The sequence below is a fragment of the Gambusia affinis genome, linkage group LG23, assembly GCF_019740435.1.
Source record: "Gambusia affinis linkage group LG23, SWU_Gaff_1.0, whole genome shotgun sequence".
Classification (NCBI taxonomy): Eukaryota; Metazoa; Chordata; class Actinopteri; order Cyprinodontiformes; family Poeciliidae; genus Gambusia; species Gambusia affinis.
Window position 1 is genome coordinate 9,949,229 of NC_057890.1, and position 27,817 is coordinate 9,977,045.

Sequence of the window (27,817 nt, forward strand, 5' to 3'; positions counted from 1 at the left end):
CAGGATTGGCAAACAGCTCCATTTTATTTCTATTAAAGGAATCTAATTGTACATGTTACAAATTGTGAATATAAACATTGTGGCACATGAGACATTTTATAAAGTTAAAAAATTGATTTGCAAGCTTTTCCACCCAATGTGTGGGAGAGAATATTGACCCTAATGACCTCTATTCCACAGACGGCAAAGCTGTAGCAATAGTTGTTATAGCTAACAGCAACAATGATAGTCTTCAGAACTTTTACATAGTATCAGTTTGTTAATATTACCCTGTGAATTGTGCCATCTGTTCATATTTATCACTCATAAAGTGAACAAGTTCCCGTATTTTACTTGTGTCACCTAAAATAGTTACATGATTCGCTACTACAGTTGCACTGCGTGTCGCCTGAGCTCAAACTATCTTTATATTAACAACTTCTCTTGTAGACAGTTTTGCAAGTTGCAACAGCTCTGCAGGAGACAATGTTGTGACTTGAAAATCATCTGAAATGCTTGGTAACCTTTTAGGTTACCAAGCAATTTTTGGTGAACTGGTCACTCCCCGGTATCTGAAAGAACCTTTGAAAAGTTGGAATAGTGTGATGGAACAACACTTTTGCAGTTATGAAAAGATAACTTCCTGAACACATGGATATGCTTTTGTACTTACGACTAGTCTGCATGGTTTTTATAACTACTTGGTTGGAAATGATTGCCAAGCATTTCTGAAATTTGGCTATTCCAGTCTGCCTTGGTCTTCTTCACAAAACACTTGTGAAAAAGACCAAGGAGTGTTTTTATAGTTTGCTGAGTTTTCCTGAAATCAATGTAAAATCTTCCAGTGCGGTTATTGCAGGGTAGTGAACACCTGTCAAGGAATATTTTTTGCTGAAAACATGCAGATGAAAAGGACAAAACAAGAAAAACATAGTTGAAATGTTTTTGAGTAAGTTATTTATTTTTTTTAATCTAACTGTTAACAGTACGTTCAAACAAATAAAAAATGCTGTTTTGTAGGTAGAACACCTTTCTGTACGGTACAGAAAAATGTAGTGTACAATGAATTCGACTGACTTTCAGAAAGTTTCAATTGTTGCTTTTGTATCTGGGAAATGTGAAAAGAATGGAGCCAGAAAACCACAGACATGTCAGATGTTTCTGAAAGCTTTTTGGCCTCAGAGTAACGATAGTTTTTTGTGATACTATATCTGATAAGTTGAGTTGGGTTTTGGAAAATGAGTGGAGATAGCCCCTCTGCTCCTTATACGGTCCAGCTCGGTGACAGATGATTGGATTCGTCTCTGAATTTCAGTCATTTTTTAGAGTGGGTCAACATTTTACATCCCGACAGTCTGTGCCAGGAATTGGTCATTAAGACCAGTTTTGCGGACTTTACTGTGTGAAAGAAGACTCCAAGTTCTTGATAAAATAATTATCATTACTCATAAGCCAACTTGAGGTTTGTACATTTTGTACATTTTCATCTGTTCCCCCAGATCAAAAGTGTTTGGGAAGTAGTGTAACAATTGATTAAGTTTATGAGATGAGGTGATGCACAGTATTTAGGTCAAGAGAATAAGAGAAGGTTTTAAGAACCTTTTTGAGAAAGCTAGGAACCTCCCTCTTGTTCATTTTCTCAAATACGTAAGGCTCAACATAAAAAGCTGTAATCATTGCAGAATGTTCCATATGTAACATTTATGCCTCTCTAGCTCTACATTAGTTCTAATGTCCACCGAAAGTAGTCTAATTTATGTGGCATTGCATCTCGTCTGTCCCTCAGCTTTTTATTTTTTATTTTGAGCCTATTATCTCAAATGCAGCTTCACAGACAACTGAAAAGTGGCTGGCGTTCTGGGTGTTAAGGAGTTCAGTTCGGATTTTATTAGCCTAAAGGTACATACTGTGCACGAAAACAGAAATTTCTTCTTTCACTTGAGGTGGCAAGAACAAAGTTCTTTCTGACCAGGACATTTCATACTTCTCAAGAACTGAAGTGCAACATTTGTATATAATAATTATCAGACACAAGATGAGAGAAAAGTTCTGTCAAATGAAAAGAATACATTTTTGTTATTGTAGTGTATCTGTAGTTGTTGAGTAATGAAGACCATAGAAAAGGGAGGATCCAATGCAGGCTAGGCCCATTAAAGAATCTGTACAGTTCGTTTCAGACGTTTCAAGGCTGTTGCTAACTTTAGCATTATCAGTAGCTAGCGTTTAGCAGATAGTTTCACAGCTGCTACACACAATATTTAAGGGGCTTCTTGTTGTTAGTTTCCCTGATGAGCAGTTTTTTGTCAGTCAACACAATGTGACCATGTGCCACGATAAGAATTGCAAATATAGATACAACAGGGTATGAACTTTGAACGTCTTTGTCGAGGCTAAATATGGACGGGGCCTATTTGCTAAAATAAACAGGCTGTTGCTAACGTGTTTCTGTCTAAATAAAAACAAGAACTAGGTAAACTTTTGTAGCCCTTAAGATGTATTTGGAATGTGTAGCTACTTAAATAAGTATTATGTTGGGTTTTTTAAACAGTTTTAACAAGAATATGTAAACGGTAAGTACTAAACAAACCCAAAAAACTTTGTCTTGCTTCTTGTATTCCAATTTTGTGAATATACCAAAAATAACACGGCAAAGTTTGAAACTAGCTAGAAACTTTTCACACATTGCATTTTTTTCACACACCACTTCTCTTATATATACAACACAGCTGTAAGTTCAACAAGTGCTACTTTGAGCAAACAGTTTCAGTTGCTTACAAGTGACTTTTAATTATATTTTTCTTCTAAACTGTCTTGCAAAATTGCTTATAATTTTCGCCATGGTAACATGTAATTTTAAAGAAGCTGACACTCGGTATTTCAAGATCTGGTCTATGTCGTTATTAAATAAGAAGTTTTGTTTTGAGAAATTCTACCCTATTTGCACAAGCACCATCTTGTAGCCAGACATTGTTTTTAATTTTGTTTTGTTTTTTTGTATGCACATACCTATAAGCCTGCCTCTGTAGAGGCTTGTGTTAAACTGCAAGGTTTAAGCTCAAATCTGTGTTCTACTTTGTACTCAGAATGGGATTGTATAATTGGCCCAATATGATCTTGGTGCCGTGGAATCTGGAGGTAATTGCACGGAGTGATAACAGAGGTTTGGCAGTGTGGGGGCGAGGGCCAGGGTTAGGGCTGGGCGGGCAGGATGTAGGGAACACAGCCATGCATTTCCGGAGTCTGGCTCTGGACTACCCGGTGCGGTGAGGCCTTGCATTTACTGTACGTAGCTTTCATTTTTCTCCCAATCTGCATTTTCCATCCCATGTTTTCCTTTATTTAAAATTAGATGTCAGAGTCTGGGTTATTTTGCCTCATTCTCATTACAATCAGCAAGTTGCAGCGGCGTGAAGCATGTTTTGCATGCATAAAGTGCATGTGGTTGGTTTGTTATAGTCTGATGACTAATTGAATCCAAAACAGAATCAAGTTCCAAAGCAAGAATCCAACGTTTTCTTGCGAAGCAGTTGTTGTTTCACCACCGCTGAGCTAAAGCAGCCAACCGAGCGGCGGAGTGAAGTTGAAAAATATTGGAAAACTGGCAGAGGGAATTATCCCAACAAAAATGACTGGACCATTCAGTCCTGTTCTTAAAAAATGGATTGTGAATGTAAACTAGATCCAGCATTAAAGCTTTCCAAATGTGGTTCTTGGTATCCCAGCGATTGCATGCTGACATGTCAGTTCAAACACACATTGTTTCTACACAGCAGGTGCCAAATCTATTTTCTGGTTTCTCCTCACAACAGACAAGTGAAGCAGTATCAAGCATGTTTTACGTGCTGCGGTGTAATTTCGGGAGGATTTGTTTGTCATAATGATACGGTTTGAAAGTGATATTCGGCCCCCACCATGTATACCAAGTAACGCAACAAATGTGTGCTTTTTATTTTATCAGTCATGTCCTTGTCGTCCATGAGCTGTGGTTGTTTTGGGAAATAAGTCAGTTTAAGGTTTTAGGATTGTGTTTTCTGGACAACAGACAGAAGAGGAGAGGGGTTTGGCTCAGTCGTGACTGACGTGCCGCTCAAGCGGCTTGTGGGACCTTGGCAGTAGACTTGAGGCCAACTGCCTTGGAATTCTATACCATGTAATTTGAACGAGCAGCATCCAGAACCGCAGTCTTAAATTGTGTAATATGGTGAGCTTGGATGTACCAGCAGATGTTGGAGTGAATAGGAAATTCAACTTGAGTACATCAGGGAGCAACGGTAAGCAAATGCAAGGTTGGTAGGCAAAAGCTGGTGACCTTAGATGCAAGAGATGCTCACAGCCTGCTAGCGTTTAATAAAAATACCATGATATTAATTAGGCCTAAAACGATTCCTCGAATGATTTGAGTACCTCGATTATTAAAATTTACCTGCCTTGAAGCTTCCTTAATTTAGGTTTTATTATTTAACGCACCGTGTTCCGGCCGGAACATTATTTGCGTTGCGCGTAGTTCTGACTTCCGCCTCTGAGTTGTTGATGAAAGCCAAGTGTTTGCGCTATACCGTCCAGGTTTCAAGTTCGGCCCGTGGGGGTTTTATTTATTGATGATAATGCCCGGGTGTTCATTGTTTAGGGGGGACCAATAAGCATCCTTAAAAAGACTGGCGCGATGCCTGGGTGTACGGCAGCCTTTCTCCTCCGGGAGCTGCTGGTTGACAGCAAACGGCGCGAAGAGCGTTGCAGGAGTATTTATACAGGTAAGCGGATAGACTGAACATGGCGGGCGGCTGAGTAGCTTATGCTTACAGTGTAAATGTAGCTTTATGGATGAACCTCACAATAAATTTCATATCATCCCGGTCTCAACAAACGGGTGGTGGAAATCGTCGTGGCGGTACATGGCTGGTAGATGAGTTTCTGAGTGTGACGAACAAAGGTGCTATAAATATCCCGTTTTGCCTCCCCGTTCTTATTCTTGTCCCTTGGTCTACCGGTCGTGCTTTACGTTTGTTTGTTCGTCTTTCCCCCCCAGACTTACTTTCGTCTGTCCCCTGGTCTATCTCCTCCTCTCCACCCCCATCTTACAGTCGTTTGTTTACCTGCCCACCCACACCAATCTCCAGATGACATTTCCCATATTCTCAAACCCAAAGCTTGAGAATTCCTCTATTAAACTGACTGAAGATGAATACATAAACTCAAAGCTGGAGTATAGGCATTTTTTAAAAGCGTATTTGTGAGCCTGCCTCTTTATAATTAAATTGAATGTAATTTCAGATTTTTGTGTAACTTCAGGTTAACTTAGAAAGTGAACTATTATTGTTACAGGTTAGTTTTCTAAACTGCAAAATAGTAACTGTTAGGAATGCTTAAATATGAAAAATTAGACTGACATTGAAATCCGATAGTAACACCAGTGGTTTGCCAAATCTATCAATATTTTATTTTATAAATTTTTTTATCCGATTCCTCGATTACTGAAACATTAATTTACAACAGCCCTAATATTAATACAGCAATTTAAAACAAAACGGTCAACACATTGTAAACGCTTTTATTTAGAACTTACAGGTATTAGTTATTCTCATTATTAGAAGTAGGAACAACAAGAAGCACCCTTGATTTGGTTTAACTAGTTATTTTTACCAGTTCGTATTAAAATTTTTAACTAGATTGGAACAAATGTTGCCCAGAGTCCCTGAAAAATATGAAATATATGTTTAGCACAACAGGAATAAAGTTGCCAAATTTAACAATGTTGCCAGTAGAACTGTATGAAAGATTGTAAACGTATTATTGTTGTAGCAGTTTATCGTAAAGAACTGGATGTACTCCAAAAAAATATTCATTTTATTTGTACCTTATACTCGGACTCTCATAGCTAGCAAAATACTCCTTGTTAGTCTGTTTATAGAAAAAAATTTTTTTTATAGAAAAGCACTTAAGCTGGCAAAGTCATTGAGAAACTAGATTATGCCCCTTATTAGTGAACACAGAACGATATCAACCCTGCTGAGCTCAGTATTTGAGTATTGCAATTCATCTTTATCCCATGCTGTGTTAATATCTTCACCTAATTAGTTTAGTTGGTCTCAGTATTTCCAGAGGGTTCTACAAACTGCATCTTGTCTGAATCATTGTTGGACTTAAAGTACTAACCAAACAGCATCTACATCAGGAAGATCAAGAAATGGCTTGGCATTTGAATATTGCAAGATCTTGTCTCGTAATTGATCTTGGATTAAAACAAGCAACTGACGCATAGAGTAAGGCATAGTTTGCTATGTGTCTGGTTAATTAATTGGGCATCTCCTCTGGTAGCCTAACATAAATGTTTCTTGAAGCATTACAGCCGTAGCGTATGCAACCCAAGAAAGCTCTGGTCACTCCAGGACTCTGTAGAAACAGTTAAACCGAAATTTAGAGTTGCTTTAAAACCTTAACTTTTGCTAACTTTGGTGCGCCCTTCTTATTTTCCTTGCAGTTGAGCATGAAGCAGCCATACCGGGAAGCATGGTCCAGTTGGATGTGCTGGTATTTTCTCAGACTCTGGTTGTCTCTTGAGGGATAGGGAATGATTGCTTTGGTCTCCTTTTTTTTCCTGGCCTATTATACATTCACCACCAAATCCAGCCTTATTGAATCAAACCACACTTAGAGTAATCTTCTGCAAGCCACAATTCAATACACTGTACAGCATGAAGGCCTTTATAATGATCCCTTCTCCGTGATCGCGCGCTCTCTCTCTGTTTCCTTTCTTTCCCCTAACAAACTCTTCAACTTTGATCCTACTGGCTAAATCAGTCATGTGGACCCGAAAACCTTTGTTTGAATTCCTCTGGGCTTTAGTCACACTCTGATGGAGAGAGTTTCTTAGATCAGCCACTCGCTTCTTTGGTTTTCTGACTTTAAAGTGTGATCATTCAGAGCCAGATTGCCTAATAGGCAGCATGGCACGCCAGTGTTGGCAATTGGCATATTGGTCCACCATCTGCTAGTTGCCAGATGCCCACTTTGCCAGAGGTTTCATAGCTTTGGAAAAAGAAACAGACAATTCTATTACTGTAGCTGTTCTTTTATTGGGAGATTATTTAATTCACAAGACAGCCTTGGTTTCTAACTTAAAAGGTAAAAACTCCACTCACGTAGCCCGGATTTCAAGTGGATGATTGATTGCAAGAGAGTGAGGTCAGTGCTCCTAAGCAGCACTTCTGATGTCATCCCTCAAAGATGCATGTTTTCTACTCTTTATTTCCCAAAGCGGGTTACCCTGAGAAATGTGCAACCTTGCTGAGAGGGGGACATTTAGCCTTTAGGCTTCTTCTCATCTGATAAAACAAGCACAGGAAATGTCTCTGTTAGCTGATTGGCCTCGTGTTTTCATTCGCTGACGTCCCACTGGGACTTCAGACGTGCACAGTGTGTCCCTGTGGCAGAGAAACCACCTTACACGTCTTTCTCCAAGCAGCTATGCTGACTTCATCTTTGCCTCTCTCTCCTCCCTGATTCATTTCCACATCTCCTTTTAATTTTTCTGCTTATCCCCAATCATTGCTAAAACTAAACAACAGGAATAATCCAGAGCCTATCAAATTGGTGTTTAAAAGGCTAGTGTTTTAGGGTAATGGGGTAATATGGTCATGTAAACCCCAAAGGAGTGTGTGAAAAATACCTTTCAGTGTGTACATATGACTAAATGAGGTCATGTGTTTACAGAGTTTGGAAGTTTAACCATTCAATGAATGGAGCAGGAGTGGGAGGGGGGGTGAAACAGGCCGCTGGTTTGCAGGTCTGTTAAAGGCCTGCAGGATTTATACTTGTGGCTTTTACTAATGTGTTGAAGTGTGCATGGTGATTGTGAGGGACAGGACAACGCAGAGAGGCCATGTTGGACGGCTGCCACCATGGGAGTGAGAACTGGCAACAGGGAAACTGGACTAGAACGTTGTAATGATGAAAGTGAGGACTTACCTCATCCACATAAAACAATCATTCTGTCCTTAAATGGGTATTCACATTTGCCGGCCCTCTAATTCTTCCCGGATTTAACCTTTTGATGAGTATGGTTTCTGTTGTAAGAAATTGTTTATTTTAGGTCTTGGAGTAAAATGGAAGGTTGTAACATGTTCTCAGACAACAGCAGGCAATCGGCATTACATTTATTAGAGGTTGGCCATCTTAGTAGTTGTGTCCTTGGGCAACACACTTCACCCTCCTTGCCTACTTCTGGTGCTCAGAGGGCCTGGTGGTGCTGATTGACAATGGGTCTTCTGTCTGTCTGCCACAGGGCAGCTGTAGCTACACTGTAGCTTACCACTATCAGTGTATGAATGGGTGAATAACTCAGTTTAGTGTTAAGTGCTATGAAGTTGTCATACATGATAAAGTGCTATGTAAGTGCAGGCCATTTAGCATTTGTGAAAACAGAAAGACAAAACACATTTACATTTGTACTTATGGTTTTTGACTGGTTTAGTGTCGCTAGTAAGGCATATGGAGTATTGTTTGATTGATCAGATATCTTGAAAAATACTTGAGTCATAAATTTAACCTTTATTTGATGGTGTTTGCAAACTCTAAAACCACTGGTGAGTGCAAATAACGAACATTACAGTTTTAAATTCCTCGTAGTAAGTTGGCCTTTTCTTACTGGTGTTTTAATTGTTATCTGTTCACATAGTAAACAGAAAGTTCACTATATGCACAAATAGTACATTAGAAATCCACATTATACCATAAGGTTGAATGGCCTTGGCTAAACAAGCTAATAGTGGCATGTATGCTAGCATTATTACTATTACATGTTTTAAACATGAACCCATGTTCCATGCTGGAAGTTTTTCATGTGACACTAACAAAGTGGTTTTCATGAGTTGTGACTTTCTATTAGACAAAATATACATTAATCCCGTCCATTGTTTTTAGATTTGAAAATATGCTAAAAGTTTTCTTTCTTGGCTAACTCCTGTTAAGGTTCTTTCTTTTTTGTTCCTTTCAAAAATGCTTGCTAATTTTAGTAAGCTAGCAATAACCATCAATTCCAAACTGGTCAACATTGGAGGCAAGTCTTGTGTTGGCAAAATTACCATGGTATCGCTACCATTATTGAGTTCACTTGACTAATGCTGCGATTCATTGTGGTCTATTTTGACATGAAGCTTTTTAATGTTAAGCTATGAGTAGTAATACTACTCATAGCTTAAAGACAGCTGAGTATGTTCTGTTGTCTTTAGCGAACTAGCATCCTCAGCTATTTACTATGATTTTCCAAGCTTATTGTGACAATCACTAATTCACTCCATTCTAAATTATTTTGAAAATGTCTTCCGTAACCATAAATAAAAACTTTGTTGTTGCATCTAAACATTAGTGGAAAAAGTGTGCAACCCTGCTACAACATGAGGAAAAAAAGTGATCTGTCATGGAAATGATGGACAAAACATTATGTCATGGTTATAAAAACCATGTTGGCACAATTATTCAGTTCCTAACCACAGGGATTTGTTTGTAATTACAATGTATTGTGTTACGTTTTTATGTGACGAAAAAATAGACTTTTTTTAGCTTTTAATTATGAACTGGAATACTACCACACTATCAACTGGGTTGTTCTCATAATCCATTTTTATACCCATATCCACCAGTTTTAACTATTGATAGTGAACATGACAAAAGTTAGAGACTGAGGGACTTCCTTTCACCTCACATTATTCTGATTCCTTATTGAAACATCTGGCTTGCTAGCTGCTAAACCCTTAATTTCCTTAACTGAGCTGCTGTCACATGGACATTTAGGCCAGAAGTCTTTTCATTTTCTACTACCACGGTGTAGCAACAGTATTTAGCTTAATTTTTCAACACGTTAACTTGCATAAGACAAAAGTGCTGAGGTTAGCCAAATGTTATCTGCTGTCAACAGTATAATTGTGGAATGTTTATCTATGTTAATGTGAAAAACAAAGGCCTGCAGTCCCATCAACACCCCTTTACTTTTTCCAATGTTCTTATTTTTGCAGAGTTATTTTAAAATGGCCTACTGTAGTGTATTATTTTTCTGCGTCAACTAGTAGTGCCCCAAAATGACTAGCCAAGAGCAACTTTTTAGAAATATGTCCAAATTTTTCGCAGCCAAGGTTTAGTATTTTCTCCAAACACCTTAGGCAACTGGAGCCTCAGATCTTTTTAGTTAAGTCTGTGCAAACTTTGTACATCTGTTTTAGGGTTGTATTCTCCTATTCTTCAGCTTGGTCTTTCCAGAAATTTACAGGGCCACTTAAGGATATTCACAGGCTGTTCCTCAAGGAACCCCTTTGTTATCTCGGCCAAGTTTTCAATCACACAACAGTCCTAATATTTTCTCAGAAATTACCATAATAAAAACTGTTCGTGCTTGCGTTGCTTCCAAAAGAACAAAGAGAAAATATCCACAATGTTTGATTATTTGTATATTTTATTGATATGCAAAGACAGTAGAAAAGATGCAGTATTCAAATTGTGGATTAAATTACAAAAGGGGAATAAACAATCAAAACTACGTGCAAAAGTCACTGCTCCCATTGTTGCATGTGGTGTAAAATGACCGCATCGCTTTAGAAAACGAATATACCAACAGTGAAACACGGTGGTGGTAGTATGATGGTGTGAGGGCTGATTTCCTGCATGAAGATCTTTAGAATGTTTCATAATTGATGGACCCAAGAATTTTGCTTTAACCGCTCCAATAAGTCAATCTGTGAATGGCAGATTGAAGCTTCTGGAGTGGTGTAGTCTGAACTTGAATTTGGTTAAGATACACTGGCATTACCTCAAACAGTCTGTGTTTGCTTAAAAAAAAACAACCAAACTCCGAAGGGACTGAAAGTCATCCACAAACCCTTGGGCCATAATCCCCTCATGCTTCTTTTACATCTTAATATAAAATTTGTTGGATGTTTAAGACTCAAACATTTTAGCAAAGAACCGGCATTAAGTTTTCCGCATCCTGGTCAGCGAGTCAGGCAGCAGCCCCGTCTGGATTCTGTGTCGGAGTTGCAGTAATTGTTTAACAGTGCATTTATAGAGTGTACTCTTTGTGCCTCCTAATCAGAAGCATACCGAGGCATTTACATATGAGCCTTGGAGGATTGCTCAGGAATGTATTACAAGAGAACAGTGGAGAGCCGGCACTGGTGGACTACTCCATTGTTGGCCCTCTTTCCCCACTTCATATGTTGCTGTCCGGTCCGGATAAGAGAGGAGGAGTGTTCAAAGAATAAATGTGCATGAAAATGATTAAGGTTGAAGATGGCGCGCGCAGAATAGCTAATGCAAAGCCATTTCTGGCGTGACACTCGGTACCGAATGCGCACGGAGAATACATTTCCGTTAAAAAGCAAAACTCCATCCGTCTACCTATCCGGAGGCCCTTTTATAGATCAGATCGGTTTTGCGGATTCATTTCGGTATGTATTGGGTAATTTGTCAATTTTTCCCTTCTGTACTTTAACTTGGTTCTGGCAAGGTTACAAGGAGAGCAAAAATATAGCCTCAGAAAACCATTTTAATCAGACTGCGCTCTGCGGGGACAGCGGCTGGCATTGGAGGCCTCTTTACCTCATCAGAGCTCTGCCAGCGGTGATTAGGAGAAACACTCAGTCAGGTTTTTATTGAATAACCCCAGCTCAATACCAGAGGGGCTTTACTGTAATAGAGCAGCTCTACAGCCGCCGAGGTGACAGCCAAATGGTACTTATTAAACTAAGGGCTAATTCATACTACATGCCCCTGCTGCAGTTTTAACCTTGTTGGATGGTTATGGTTTGGTTTAACTGCTTAAGTCCGGCCGCTCTGGTAAAACAGACACGCATGTGTGTGTAATTACCCTCTGATCAGACAAATCTAATTTCATTATTATACACAGCTTTGCTAATCCAGCTGGATTCCTCGTTCTCTTGCTGCCGTACATACATGTCAGCGCCTCGGATGCAGCCCCGCTCAGGGATAATAGGCCGTGGGTGCCATCATCTTGGCTTATTTACACAGTACACAGCTCTGTGCACAAATTGAGCATGACATCTAATGGAGTGTGAGCACAGATTAATTACCCCTGCATTCAGACTAATGGCTCCTTTCTCCATGATTAATGATGACACATGTCACAACGGAGCAGAGCGAGGCCAGAACATACCAAGACTTTTCACAATGCCGGAATAAGAGAGCTGAAACAAAGAGGGATTAATTAGATTTTTGGTGATTTTCTATAACGGAGTGGGATATGTCTTGGACTGAGACACAGTATATTTAATATATCGTCATGCTCCGACATATTACAAAAAGTAAACCATAGTTGAAGAAAAGGACAAATTGTTTCTAAAATCTTCTAAAGGCAGAAACCTACTTCCCTTTGTATTCCCTGTCCTCTATTTGGGATATGGCAAACTGTAAAATAGTTTTCTTATGCAAGAAGGGCTTTTTCTCATTTATTTATTTAGGGGTAATAGAGTCAAGGGACCTTAATACACATGTCTACAACAATTGTTTTTTTCGGAATACACCAGTAAATCGTCCCAGATTTTCCTAATTTTGCGAGATTGGCAATCGGCTCATTCTTATATGTGAAACCAATCTTATTTACCTCCATTAACTGTTATAATAACCCATTCGGTTGACAATGGCAAATTTGCTGCCATCTTTATATTTAAAGATCGTTGATTGGCCAGAAACCTGCAATTGGTGGCCCTCTGAGTTTCTGATTTCTAAATGTAAAACTGCTCAAGACGTGTATTTCAGCTCAAATTATGCACCGCTTTATGTTGCTCCATTTTAATAGCAATAAAACACAAGATGGTAGTAAAAAAAATTATTTTTTTTAAAGGTTAGTCATTGATTTGGAAGGCAGTGTAAAAATGTCTTTGCCAAATCTGATGACCAAGGTACTCCTGGTAGAGTTTATCTGAAGAAATGGGCGTGGCGTCCATTCTGACTGCCCTCATTACACCCTCCTTAATTTGAAACGACGCAAAACCACCCTCTTCCCACAATTCCAGTGGAACAATGGGTTCTTGTTACCAAATAATCTGCATTCTACGTGTGGGTTGAGTCAGGCAAAAAAAATTTATTGGACTCGGTGTGCCTGCAGTGCCAGTCGCTCCTGCGACAGCCACCTGGGAGACCACCTCTGGAAAATAAGCCCCTATTAGTTCAGGTCAGACTTAATGGCCAGTAATGATACCCTGGCCAAGCCAAACTGTGCAAAATGGCTTTGGGCAGCCACGAAATGAAATACCAGTCACTCAAGCAGCGAACATAAACACGAGTTGGGTGGCGGCCTCAATAGGTGCATCTGTATTTGCATTTATCTGTGCATTTGAGAGGGGAGGAGAGAAATTTCCCCACTAGAAAACATGGGTGACCCCCTCTCCGCCTTCACCCCTGTTATGGGAAGATTAGTGCTGGAAGCGGTGCGGAGGTTGGATGTGGTTTTGGATGTTCTCCAATTTAGCGTTGCTGCCTTGCTGATCCAAATCTAATTTCCACTTTTGCCATTAAAAGCTCGGCGTGACCTCGTCTGAGCGACCAGTGAATCCTCCCTAAGAGCAGCTCTCAATTATTTACAATTTCATGCCTGTCGGAGATATGTGTTATTCTAATAAATTTAGGAATTAAGCAGACTTGCGAATCGCGCATAGATTAACCCTCCGAAGCTGAATTTTCTCCCTAATTTAGTGGTAAATGCCACATCGCGCCTAATAGTATTGAAGGATGATTGCGACTTCCGACGTCTGAATAGTCCGTGGTGGAGAATTAGCGCGGGCGTCGCAATGAGAAGCGGGGTCGATGCGAGGCAGTCGCGATGAGCACAGCTGCGGCTCGCAGGCCTGCTGAGGCAGACTCGCTGTAGGAGACTCATACTGAGGAAGAGAGGGAGCTTTGTTATGTCTCATGAAGCTCTAGGGTTTCCTGGAATTTTTGGCAATGGATCCCAAAATCACATAACCACTGAAAGAGGGAAGAATGAGGCCGATGTGGGGTAACTCTCCTTTTAAAAAAAAAAAAAACAGCCAGTAAAAAGTCTGACAAAAGCTGCAGAGTGCTTTGCAGGTGTTAAGATGACACGCATAATGCATTGCGTACGGACATATTAAGGCCAGGGTAATTAGTCATGCTAACTCCACCTGATGCAACTGTGCAACATGCGTGATGCTATTTGGTGGAGTGTTTTTTGTTTTTTTTTCCTTGACGCTTTAGTTCCTACATTTAGAAAGAAAAAACAGCAAAACCGTCTAAAGTTCTGCAGTATAGTAGAGTGCTTTCAAAACGACTGAACTCTCAAATTGTCACATATTTTATTAAGATTTTATGTTTTGTATACAATGTGAGATTAAGTGTGCTTCACTCTGATAACCCTGGATGAAATAAATTACAACAAATTGCACAGAAATAAAAGTAATCGCCTCGATTCTAAACACCAAGTCATAAAACTTCTGCTCATCAACCTGTAAGCACCGTCTGTGTGGAGAAGCAAAAATATATTTTTGGACGCTGTGAAAGACTTGAGATTGAACTCTAAACATAATGCCAGAATCATAATGCAGTGTTTAATAACCACTGAAAACGGCCCATTCAAAGTCTTGATCCAAAACCTGAATCCAATTCAGAATCTTTGACACGACTGGCGGGTTTACACAGCATGATGGTGCCACCACCTGAGCTGCATTGGAATTATTTTAGTGCAAAGTATTTGTACAGAAGAGTTGTGGGTGCACCGATCAGTCGACAAATTGACCCGATTTCCTAAAGGCCTGAAAATCAGCCCCTGTCCCCTTTAGCTGACACCAGGTCACGTTTGCATGTCGGTGGTTAACAATCTGCCCGCATCAAAAAAAAGATCGGTGATCGGCCAGAAAACTGCAGTAGGTGCACCCCTATAAAAACCGCTGAACCGCTGTTGTATCACCATGACGTGATGAGTGTAAAAAGTCAAAGATGTTTGGATAGTTTTGCAAAACTCTGTTGGAGAAAAGAGAGAAAGCGAATCGGCTCGGTCTAGTGGCTTCACGCTGCCGTCACATAGCAGTAGGCAGCGATGTGTGAAATCTGTCCTCTGTAGCTTAAAGCATCGGTACACCTGTGCGGAGCTTGTTCCAAGCCTTAAGACACCAGGCTTAAGTGTATCACCTCAGGGGAGGTTTAGCAGGGTCAGAAGACCCGTATGTGTCCAAGCTGGCTCTAATAACAGTCAGCACAGCCATGCACGAAAACGAAAGTGTGTACGGTGAGTGAAGTTCAGCCCTGTCGAGCCCCGAAAGGATCAGTATGAGAAGACTGGAATGTTTTATTTTTCCTCCTTTTTTTTTTTTTTTTTTTTTTCTTTCTGTCTCACAGGAAGGGTAGGGCGTGAGCTCACTGCCACTCAGAGAATGTGCTTTCACTGATTCTAGAGCAGTGTTGAAGATTTGATGACTGTTGGTAAATAGTAACTGGATGTAGTTTTAAGCATGGAATACATTTAAATATTAATATATTAGCCCAAAATATATACAACAGAGGCATTCGAGCAGATTTAGACATATTGGCTCAATAGTTTCTACGTGTAGAAGCATGTATTGCGTTCATTGCGAGGAGACAGTGGAGAGGAACAACTACCATAAACGGGAAGAAACCTCCATCAAAACAGGGCTCAGTTTTGGCTGAAATCTGGCTCAGCCGGACAGAAACACTGATGATGTTACTGAAGAATGCCAGCCAAGTCAGAAAGTCCGTTTTTGACAGTGGCAGCCTGTAGTTATCTGCTTTTAAGCTGACAGTTTGCTTTGAGTAGAAACATGTGCCTTAAAGGCAAGAGGTCAGATAAAAAAAAAAGGCAGAAGCACAGCTGACAGGTTATTTTTCTTTGAAAACGTGTTGAGATGAAAGCCCCCTCTTGTGGTGAAAATCAAACAAGCCACTTTTTCCTCAGTAGTTCTAGGGGTTGAACCAATTAGTCGACTAGTCGACTCTAGGACGTCTCGCGAGTTTTTACATTTCATGTCGACTAGTCGCAGTCATGTGATTGCCGGTGGTGACAGCCTGTGCTGATCTGACAGCACAGTATACGTCACAAGAAAAATAAGTTAATACATTAGTTTAAATGATATGTAGATGGATGCATATTTGTGGTTTTACAGTGTTTTTAAAAGGAGATGGAGTTGCAGCTGCAGTCGACTACAAAACACGAGGCGTCTAAAACTCGCCCCCTTCCCGCTAAGGATGTCACTTAGCCGGCTCGCGAGTGTCTTTGTCACGACGATCTAACTAATACATTATGATGTTATGTTGCTGATTAAATAAAGATCTGTGGTAATGACAGCTGCTGATTAAATAAAAGCCTGTAGTTGGTAATGACAGTGTATACTTGTCTGACATATAGCCGAGAGTTCGTGCTAAGAATGACACTTCGTGCTTAGAAGTGTCATCAGATCAGCTGTCAGAAGTGTATGACACTCTGACAGCAGAATGAAGACGCCATTTTTGGCTACAAAATGGCGTCTTCAAAACAGATCGAGGACAAGCCCGCATCTTGTCAAACAGGTAGAAATTCGTCAACAGTGTGGAAATATTTCACTAAAGATGACTTACTTACCGTAACATGCAAAATCTGTGTAAATGCCGTATTTTTCCGTGAAAACGGGTAATAAAGCCTGTACGTTACTCCAAAGCTTTGTGTCTTGCGTTGCTATGACGTCACAATGACTAGTCAACTCGACATCGACTCGACTTTTATCATGTTGACGTTGACTAGAAAATATCTTAAATCGTTCAATCTGCTGAGTCAGCAGAGCTTCCTGCTGCGCATCGGGCGGAGGAGAAGCAGGTGGTTTCGTTGAATTCAGCTGTAACCAAACGGGATCCGTTCATAACAAGTTTCGCTTGTGATGTTCCAAAAGCACCATGTAGTCAGTGTGATCATTTGACTCCTATAGTAACTATCCAGAGATCATCAGCATCAGCCGGTGTTTAGAAAAAAAAAGTCAGACCCGACTTTGTGCAACAAACTTTTCCCCGCTGCTCACAAGAATGATCTGTTTACTGCTCTTTTAATTCTCCATAATAGACTTAGTAAGGAGAAGGGGAGTGTGTGTGTGTGTGTGTGTGTGTGTGTGTGTGTGTGTGAGGGGGGGGGGGGTTAATATTTGCCGTGAAAATAGCTAATAAAGCCTCCAAGTAGTTGTGAAGGGTTTTTGCGCTTACGTCACTATGACGTCACCGCGACTAGTCGACATCGACTCGACTATTATCATGATGTAGTCGACCTTAAAAAATATGTAGTCGTTCAACCCCTAAGTAGTTCCATGGAGGCAGCGGGTCACACCATGGAAATACGAGCAGATGCAGAGCTGACTGACATTTCAGAGCTCCTGTTTTAAATGACAGCCTGGCTTTTGATTGAAAATGAGCAAAATGCATCCCTTCAGAGTGTACTCATTGCACATTTTTGGTTCTAGTCCTTAAGTGGAAAATTTGCAAACTCCTCCCATCCTCTGCTTAACTCTTATAAGGCAAACAAATGATTAGTCCTATTTCTTTTTACTAGTTGGACTGTTCTGCTGATGAAAAGTGATTTGGCTCTCCTATCTAAAAAGAAGAAACGTACAAAATGTATGAAAGCTGTTTTAAAATAAATGTGACAAAATGACAAGCATCTGTGGACAGATGGTAATCCTGTATGCTGAGGTGTAATGTGAGTTGGGACTGCAGGGAATTAAAACTGGATGCCTCCCAACCCTTGCGCGCACATCCACCACGTGGCAGCGTGGGCCCGAATCTCTTTCCTCGCATCCAGTTTTGGATGAATACCACCGTCTCTCACTAGAGCAAGAGTCTTGATCTCAAATCTATCAGGTTTCCATGCACAATAGGCTTTACACATAAAAAAAAGAAATAAATATAAAACATTTTTTTAGCGAGACAGAACTGTGTACTTGCTCCACTGTCCCTCATCCAGTGTGAGTAATAGGCCTTCTCGGTCAGGTCATCTTGATGGTCCACCACCCCACTCGCCACCCACCCCACACTTTAATCTCCTCCTATCTTTCTCCAGGAATGCAGGCCCTTATTTTGAAAAATATCTTGTCATGTAATACCCTTGAAAAGGTTTGCAGAGTACCTCAAGAAAAAGAAGGGGAAAAAAAGTGGCATTCCACCGCGTGATTTACTCGTGCGCTAAAACAAGGCAGGGAAGATAAGGATTTATGGCATTTCAGGGTAATTTTAAAATAAATAAGTCTTCTAGTTTGGTTATTTTTCCTTTTCCTTTCTTTTTAAAAAGGGGCATGCACAAAAAAGGCAATACTGTGTCAGGCTCTTCACTCAGCTGTCATGTTTTCAGCAGACTCTCACAGTTTGGGGGTATTGCATCATGCATCGCAGCCTCATGCATGTTTCCATGTAAGGTATGATAGGAAGACATTCTGCCTTTGTGTGGGTTTGAGTCAGCCTCATAAATCACTTCACTGCTTACAATACTTTTTTTTTTTCCCCTCCCTCCCAGCCCTTCCGATTTTCTCTTTTCTCTCTCATCAGAGTGCAATTTCTCTCCGGGCTGACGGGGGGAGCCGCCTCTCTGTCCGACGCGACCAGAGCGCGGCGTTTATAGGAAGCGTGTCACAGTTACTCAGCAGATCCATTTTGTTTCGCTTTCTCCTGTAGGGAAACGCATAAGGAACCTCTCAAGCTTTATGAGAAATACATTTTTATGTTCCACTTAATGATTCCAGCCTGTCATGTTATTGCCAATAAACCAGAGGCAGTGGGGCTGCTGTAGATCCTCCCCTCTGGGGGTTCTTTTTAGCGGCGGACAACAAGGAAAAAAGTCTTGATTTCACCCTCTTACGTTTTAGTTTTGCTTTATTCCCATCAGCTGGATAATCTGTTCTCTGGCCACAGTGTCAGCAGTAGCAGTGCTTTCAGTGAAACTCGCCATATATCAGCACTCTGGCTCTGCCGGCCTCCTCGGTCAGCTCACTTGTAGCAGATTGATGTCCTGTTGTGCAGATGCAGACTTCTGGCCTGGGCTCATTTACTCTGACGGAAGGCAGGTGTCAACGCCGGCCGTCCCGGAGGGGCGAGCCGAGGCTTCCGTTCTCCAGGAAATTGACATGAGGAAGGGATGCGACAGCAGGGACGCAACAAGTGCCAACATGGGGGTTTTTTGTTTCAGAGGAAAGAGGAAATTAAACCGTTAAATGTCAGTCTTTAAGATGTTAATGCTTAAAATGTTTGGCCTTTTATTTTAATTTGATCTTTGACTAGATTCAGTTTCCAGGGTGGGTCTCTTGCTGTAGAAATGGTGCCTGTGTAGACTGGGGACAGTCTGGTTTTCCAGATCTGGATAAGTATGGAAATAAAACTGTATGAGAAAAATGTTTCTATTTCCAGACTTTATTCCAGTGTTTATCCTATTATCTGAATGTGATGACCCTCCTTCATCGCTCCATCATGTGGCTCTTTCAATCCTTACTTTCTCCTTGCTGCTTTTGCTTCTTTACCACCTTGTCTTGCCTTTCTTCTGTTCTTCCATTCTGATCATACGTTCCTATTTTCTTTCTTGCATCCCTCCTTTCCTTCTGATTTCCCTTAGTTGCTCTTTTTCTTGTCCTGTGTCCTTTCTTCCTTTACCTTCCTTTTTATTTCCATGTCTTGCATGATTCTCTTCTTCCTTTTTCATACATTCTTTCCTTTTATTCTTTTCCTCCTTCCCTTTTCTTTTCTAGCTTGTGTCCTTCCATTCTTTTCTTGTCTCTTTCCTTTTTCTTCCTCCTTCCCATGTGTCCTTCCTTCCTGTCTACTTCTTTCCTTGTCTTTATCGCGTTCCTCATGTCTTGTTTGTTTTTCCATTGTCCCCCTAGATTCCCTCCTTTTTGCTTCATTCTTATATGCATACCTCGTCTCTCATTCTTTCATTCTTTGTTTCCCTTCTCTTCCCTTTTCTATTTTCATTATCCTCAGTTCGCTTCTCCAGCTTATTTGCGAGTGGCTGTTGGAGCTCTTTCTCATGACAACATCGTTGCATCACTATTACAAGCAGGCATGAGCTGGCTTCTGCTTTCAAAATACACCTCAGTTTTAAGCAACAGAAATGTGGCGTCACACAGCTGCAGCGCTATGAAGTAGTTTTAATAAGATGCCAAAGAGTAGAGTGAAGAGTTTCCTCAGTTTGTATGACATACATGAAAGTTGTGGAGGCGTCAGTCAGCTTAGTGTCAAGACAAAGCTGACGACTTGCAAAGCGTTTCTGGCAGTGCCATCATTTGTAAGAAACAGCCGTTAGAAACGAGAAAAATTAGCATGACTGTTGGCTAAGAGAAGTCCGTTTGTTTTACCCAAGAACATGCTAAGAAGCTAATGTTAGCCTGTCAGACTTGTCCCTTTTTTTATGTGGCTCCTACTTGTCCAAACCTCATGAAGTGTGCACATTAATGTTGAAAACTGTTCTGAGAGTTCCAGTTGGCATGGTCTGTATAAACTAAGAACTCTGGGAAATTGAGTGTGGAAAAGTCTGGAAGCATTTTAGAACTTGACACTTCTACAGTGTTTCTGAGCACTAGCTTAAATTGTTTCTTCCTGAAATAGCTAAAGTGCTTTCGGATTCGTTTAATACAAATGTTTATCAGTATTTATTTGTCCTCTATGTTGCCAGGCTCTGTCTTGCCTGAGTGTTTTCTGCTGGCTTAAACAACGAAATTGAGAAAATTCCAGATAATTCGATACGTTTCTTGTAAAATGGCATGCCCACACAGACATTTATTTTGTTGCAAGAGGATGTCGCATAGCGAGGCCAGGGAGGGGAAAAGAGTAAGGGGGATGGTGGAAGTCCGATAAACAAGCTGTCTCCAACTTAAGAAGAGGACTGTGGCGTTGCAGACGGGCGCTTTTTCACTGAGAGGAATGTGAGGGGCTGCAGAGACTCGGGTGGAGAGCTCATATGTGAGAGAGAGCAAGAGAGAGAGAAATAAAATCTTTGGAGTGTGTGTTTAAAAAAAAAATGGAAAAAATGAAATGTCAGCGGCCTCTCTCTCTCTCACATCTCCCGGAGTCGCGCAGGTGTTAGCGTTCATGTGCGCGACCATGCCCAAACACCGAGGTGTCACAGCGGGTCCAACAACACCATCAATCACGCTGTGTTTGAGAGGAAGCCAAGGCTGCGGCCACTACATAGTGAATGTGAGAGCTCTATCTTGCTGTGCATGCAGCATGCAAGAAAACCTTCCCTCCTTTCTTTTTTTCTTTTTTTTTCCTTTTTTCCCCAGTTTGGTTACGGGAAAAGGCAGCATTTTTTCCTTCCATATTTGGTCATATGGAGCACTGCCAGTGAGCAGTAGCCTTTTGATGCTGTACAAACATCCCTATTTTGTGTGGGATCTGTACTTTTTGGAATGCTCTTACTCCAATTTAGCCTGATTGTGGGTGTAACATCTGAAACTACACTTTTTAAAAGGGACACAAACCCTTTAAAAGTCAAACACTAGAAGGAGATTGGATTGCATTTTGTTTCTCTTCTATGGAGAACTTTCCTCATTGCGCGATTATTTATGATTCGGACCGAAGGAATCCAACTCCTAATGCAAATGTCCCTCTTAAAACCATCATTTAAAAGTGAGGCAGCGTTTCGTAACCCGCTTTTTCCAGCCAGCGGCTACATTGTCTGCTCTCGGACAGTCACTTTATTTAGAGAATCGGATCAGCAGCTGACAAATAGGAATTTATCATTTTGGGTCGGTGGCAAACTTTGGAGAAGTTTAAATGAGGTTTCAGAGTTGGCTTTAATTTTAAAAAGTGTTGTTTTTTTTGTTTGTTTTTTTGCAGTTTAATCTAGTTATGAGGTGATGCTGTGAGTAGTTTAAATAAAGAAGCCACTCTAAGATTCAGATGATGAATATGGTGCAATAGTGAATTGTTATTGCAGAGTAGAGTAACACAGCTTTAGGCGTGGTGCTTATGAACACACCAACAGTGCTTGTGATAGTATTTATATCAGTAACATTGTCATAGTTTCACCCCAAATTTTTATGTGATAAACCAACACAAATTCAGCATAAAATAAAACTTGGAAAATTGGAAGTTACCAGATTTGTAAATTGGGTCCATCTGAAAACTGACACCAAACCTCACCCTAAACACACTCATTAGTGTAAAGGATGCATCATGCTATGGGGAGGCTTTTAGTCTTGCCAATTAGATTTAAGTCTATGCTTTGACTGGGCTGTTTGAACACATGAATATTCTTTTTTATAAATATCAGCTACTCAATGATTTAATGCAATGAACCTGCATTTTCTTTAGATTTTTTTTTCCTTCATTATTGCCCCACCACTCTTTGTGAATGCTAGTATCTCAACCATAAATGCAGTATAAATTTTAGCAGTATAAACTCACTAACTAATGTGACTATGCTATTTGATAATGGCTTGCTTTTAATTTTTGAGTAGTGTTTGTGCTCTGGATGTAAACAGTGATGGATGATTTTGCAAAAAAAAAAAATATATAATAATAATAATTCTTTGGCTAGCTTTGAAAAACGTTTAGCATCATTGCAATAAATTCCACAAAGTTATAATTCTAAGAATTATTGACTCCAAGCAGTCTATCATAACTACAGTCTGGGACATAAGGGTATTGCAATGACAACTGTAATTTAATTGCATTAATCATTGCGTTGTAGCTTTGTATGCTGGGTATATTTAGGGCCTTTGTCATCAGACCATGTCTTTAGATTCCATGCTTTTTTTTAGATTGATGAAAAATTTTAAAACTGTGTCCGTTTCTTTCCATTTTCCAAATATGCACCACTTTGTATCAGTCGTTGACATAAAATTCCAGTAAACTGCATTGTTTGTGGTTTTATCGTGCCTAAATGTGAAAAGGTAAATAAGTTTCTTTGTGTAAACTGGTGAGGTGTTTTTATCTGAAAAAGAAACATGATGTCTCTGAACACAAAAACTGAGGAGTAGAGGAAAAAACATTTTTTTAAAAAGCGAGTCACAATCTAAATATACAGAAGATTACAGCATGTAAAGTGAAGTTGAATTATTTCCCGCACTTAAACATAGGATTAAAGTGCTACATAATAGTAATCTGTTTCAATCAAGGCAGTGCTTAAGAAGGTATGTAACTATAAATTTCCATCCAAGAAAATTCCTTAACTTGACAGATAATTGGAAGAAATGTTCCTCATAACATCAGTTTTATCGAAGTGTTCGCTTTGGGACAGTAAGATGGCGCCAAAATAGGAACAGCTGATTTTCATGGTCCTTTTAAGGATAATTCCAGTGTGTTGGACCTCACTTTGCGTAATTTTAAGCATAATTTGTCTTAATATTTTAGGCCATGGTTGGAAGGTTTGTGCAACAAAACATGATAAAACTGGAAACCCAGTCTGGCTTAGAGCAGGTCAGTGCAAACAAACCCAACATTTGAACAACAGATCAGCTAATTTTCCCCAACTTGTTCACATTATTGTTAGGTTCATGGTGTTGTTTGTCTTTTGGGCCACTGATTGAGTGTTGAATTCAACCTCAGCTAGTTTTGTCCAGCGTATAATGCCTCCGCGGTATTCCATTGAGACTTTCTTGGCTGTGTGTGTGTGAGAAGATAAACCTCAGTCCGCCTGTCTCAGCACATATGATTCACATGGCACAGAGAGGTGCTATGGAATGTGAACCATTGTCTGGGAATGCAGGAGTCTCCTTTTTCCTCACCAAATGGAAACTTGACATCTTTAACCTTCGGGTCTTTTCCTCATCCTGATGTGAAGTTTTCCCTTGCTGGTTGATCTTTTTTTTTTTTTTATCAGCTTAAGTCAGCACAGAGGAAACCGAAGAAGGATTTAATGGAGAATTGCGTTTAATCACTAGATCCTGATGACAATTTGCCTCGGGCGTTCATGGTTGCATTTCACTTTGCGTTGGCATTACCCTCTCAGGTTTGCCTGTAATTGCCCTAGGCTCACGCTTGGTGAAAATTTTCCCCATTTCAGCTGAAGCTTCTGAAATTTGTTTTGGAAGAAGAGCGAATGTATGCGGAAAGCAGATGGCAGTGAGGCCAAGCTGAGCGCTGATGCTTGGCCTCATATGTTGCGTACAAAGTACGGTTGCAGCTGAGGATCCTGGCGTTGGGAGCAAAAGTTTGTGGTTGACATTTGCTATGACAAATCAAGAAAGAAGTTTGGCTCCAACGAAGGCTTAAACCCTGCAAATTAAGCTGAGCACTCGAGTTAATTCATAGCCAACCATCCCCGCCTCTCTTCATATTTTAGCTATGCAGAGTGTGCAGCTGTTGGTTTAGCTGTGGCGTTGTGGTCGAAGCAGGAAGGACAGTATGAGAAGTGTGTGTGTGTGTGTATGTGTGTGTGGGAAAGTTAGAATTCAACTCTGAGGAAAGGCAGTAGAGTTTTGACACAAAATGAAGTGTGAGTTATTGTTTTATAAGAAATGTTGGAACTGTTGGTTAAATACTGATTATTTAAATGTTGATGCAGGAATAAAAAATGTTTATAAAAGATTTTAAAACCCAACACAAAGTGATTGGGAATGTAGCTCAGTGGGTTGGAATGTTGAAACAAAAATTATTGGCCGACCTGACATAATGATTAAACCACAGCACAACATGTGAGGAGTGTAAATTAAGGTAAAACATTCAGTTTTATGTAAAAAAAAAAAAATAAATCACATCTACATTTTCCTAATAAATTAGCATGGTTGCTATAATAAACTTAATCTGACAAGGATTTCAAGCTGAAAAAATGTAGATATCAATTTGCGTTGTTGGACTAAAAGTAGAGCTTGACATTATAAAATAATTGCAAGTCACACTGTGTGACGCATTTTTAAAATGAAATTTAGACAAAGCACAGAAGTAACAGTTTTATAATGAAGTAAGCCGCATGATGAATAGCATTAGCTGTCTGTGAATAGCTAAAGCAGCTTAAACCCATTAGGCAGTCTAAACCTATCAAGCTGACACAAACAACAAATCGGAAAGAAAAAAGTATTGGACACATTTCTTGAATTTGGATAATTTCAGGTGTTGATAAAGAAATAAAGTCTGTCTTTTGAAAGAAAATTTACAATATAAACTAAGAAAGTGTGAATGTCATTTAATTGGTTAAAAACATTTAAATAAAGAGGAGATTTTAGATGATAAAGTAATGGGAACGACCAAAAAAACAACACAAACCTTCCAGTTTAATGCACAAACGCTGACCCACAGTCACTACACATATTGGATCTTATATATATATATATAATATGTATCAATGTTGCTTTAGATTGGTTTAGAGTTCCCTCGTGAATTTGTAGCCCAAAAGCTGATGGGAGACTTATCAATTAAAATATTTTACCTAAAAAAAAAAATTACTTTTCACATTATAATATATAAACCCCCTTATATTTTATTTTAACAGCTCTGAGGTTACTCTCGGGAGACTCCTTACCTCTGCGAGAAATGATACATTTACCCAACTCAAACTGTCCCCGGAGCCTCGGCCAAAACAGCTGTTAGAACGTACTACCCACCGGCATGAAGTGTCTTCCTCTCGTTACGCCTCGTCTTCCTTATTTTACTGCCAAGGCTTTATCTGTGTGATAAAATAACCATAAAATGGTCATTCTTTCTTTACTGAAATTCACTTTCTCGGCTTGAAATGAGAAAAAGCACCTGTCCCTGCTCTTCCTCTTAGGGGTTTTTTATATTTATATATACTTTGGTCATTTTCTCTTGAGAAGGGTTGTAGATTTAACTTTAGCAATTACTGCACTCTTGCTTTCCTGCACTGGGACTCCAGTTTGAACTGCAATTGCCATAATTGTTTTTGTAGTTTAAATTATAGAGAAAGTGTCCAAAAGAGTAACCCAAGAGGGGTCACCAGGGAACTCAGGACAACATCCACAGCTTTTCTTTGCTCACTTGCCTTATGCGTTTGCATACACCTCAGAAAGTACATAGCTGCACCTATCCTGAATGTTTATCCTGTCAGCAAGTTGGGGTGCATTCACACCAGTTCTGTTTAGTCCACTTTAATCGAGCAGCAGTCTAGTTTGTTTGGGGAGTTGTGAATGAGTAACCGAACTCTGATGCTTTCCAAAAAAGCAAACGCTGGTCCGCTTAAAAACCGAGGTTTTGGTTCAATTAAAGTGAACTCTATCTCAGTTTGGATTCATATGTGAATGCTAAGTGTACCAGAAACCGCTCCAAAAGCAGGAAGTGAACTATAGCACAGGGTATTCTGGGTCAATGGAACCAAAACAAAGGTGAGAATCTAACGTTAGCGGGACAAAAGAGAAATCCTACAACTGCTCAATTGTGATTGTGCTCCATTTTTGTGCTTTCTGAAGAAGGAAGCTGCGTTCAGATATTCTTTGGTGGTTTTCATGTTGTTTTCTTCAATAGTTCTTGGTACAGGGCCTCTACAGGAGAAGGTGGAAATTGCAGGATTTCATTTAGTTTGAATCATTTGGCTCAATGCAGTATGAAAGTGAATCACACCAGCTGAATATGTTAGAAATGTTGCAATTTCTAACATAGAACTGAGTCTATGAGACTGTCCAGTGTGAAAACACCTTTTTATGCAATTAAAAAACGTTACATCCACTTAGCGCTGACTTGTTGATACACTTTGTCACTTTTGTTCCTTTTATTAACTAACTGCACAGCTGGAAAATCTATAACTAGGCGTAATGCTGGATTTTGCTCATCCACTTTGTCTCAATGTAAACCCCCTTTTACTCAATAACCAAAACAGGGCCTGCACGCACAAAGAAGAGGAGCTTTGTTGAACTGGCATGTGTAATAAGAAATATCAAGTCTCTTTAAAGTCTGTGTATTAGAATCAAAGGTGAAATAACATTCTTCACATAGCTTCATGACACTACCGTGAAGATTAATGTGTTTGTGAAGAGATTGCACAAGGATAGCAAATCCTCTCTTGTGATAGAAGTTATCCAATGTTGGGAGCATTTCAGTAGAACCTGAAGCCTTTTCTTTCCCAATCCAACTTCTTCCCTTTTCTCTGGTTGTGCCTCATTCGAGCAACAATGTTCTATTGTTTCAACTCAAGTCTTTCGGTGTGTGGAGTCATGATGTATAATCCTTGTGAATGTGAGGATCATATCAGCTTGGTTCTTAAGGGCTTTCAAGAGACTGGCACTTAGACGGTGGGTTATGTGCCAGGGTCTGGAGGTGTCGATGGCTAGTAGTTTGACTGATAAAAATGTCATTATTCTTAGTAAGACAGAGAAGGCAGACAGAGTGAAAGAAGGAGAGGCGAGGAGTGGATAGATGGCGCTGAACAGGAATAAACGGACAAAGACGGAGAAGGGAGATGTTTTACAGCTGACAGGCATGGGCAGGTTCAAAATGTGACAATGTTTACTCTGGCTGCCTCAACTTTATGCCTTTGTTAGCTTTTTGCAATGTGTGGGTGGTCCCTTCAGCGATGCAAACAACAGTTAGACCTAAAGACGCTTTCTCTTGGGACTGAGGTGATTCCTCATTTTAACAACAGTTTATTTTATCGCTCTATTTTAGAGCAAATTTAATCCTCAGGGACTTCAGTACAGTCCAATCACATTGCCATATTCAATGTTCGGATCATATTACTTGGTCAAATTCAGTTGGTCATGCAATAAAGCCCCGCTAATAACTAACTGAATTGTGACTTTTGGTACCACTGAGCCTGGTGAATTTTATATTGGGAAGAAAATAGAGCTAACCCAAAGTTAATAGCTGCAATAATTAGGAACAATGCATATATTGTAGCAATAAAAAGTTTTTTAAATGCTTTTATTCCCTCTCCCTTTGTTTATTACTCAATAAGACTTTACAACATGAA

General features: G+C 39.9%; 1 protein-coding gene across 4 annotated transcripts in view; it reads left to right on the top strand.

Moving 5' to 3' along the window:
- The window catches only part of cald1a (caldesmon 1a), a 131,125-nt gene that overhangs the window by 69,911 nt on the left and 33,397 nt on the right, over nucleotides 1-27,817 (top strand). The gene's annotated exons all lie outside the window — the stretch shown is intronic.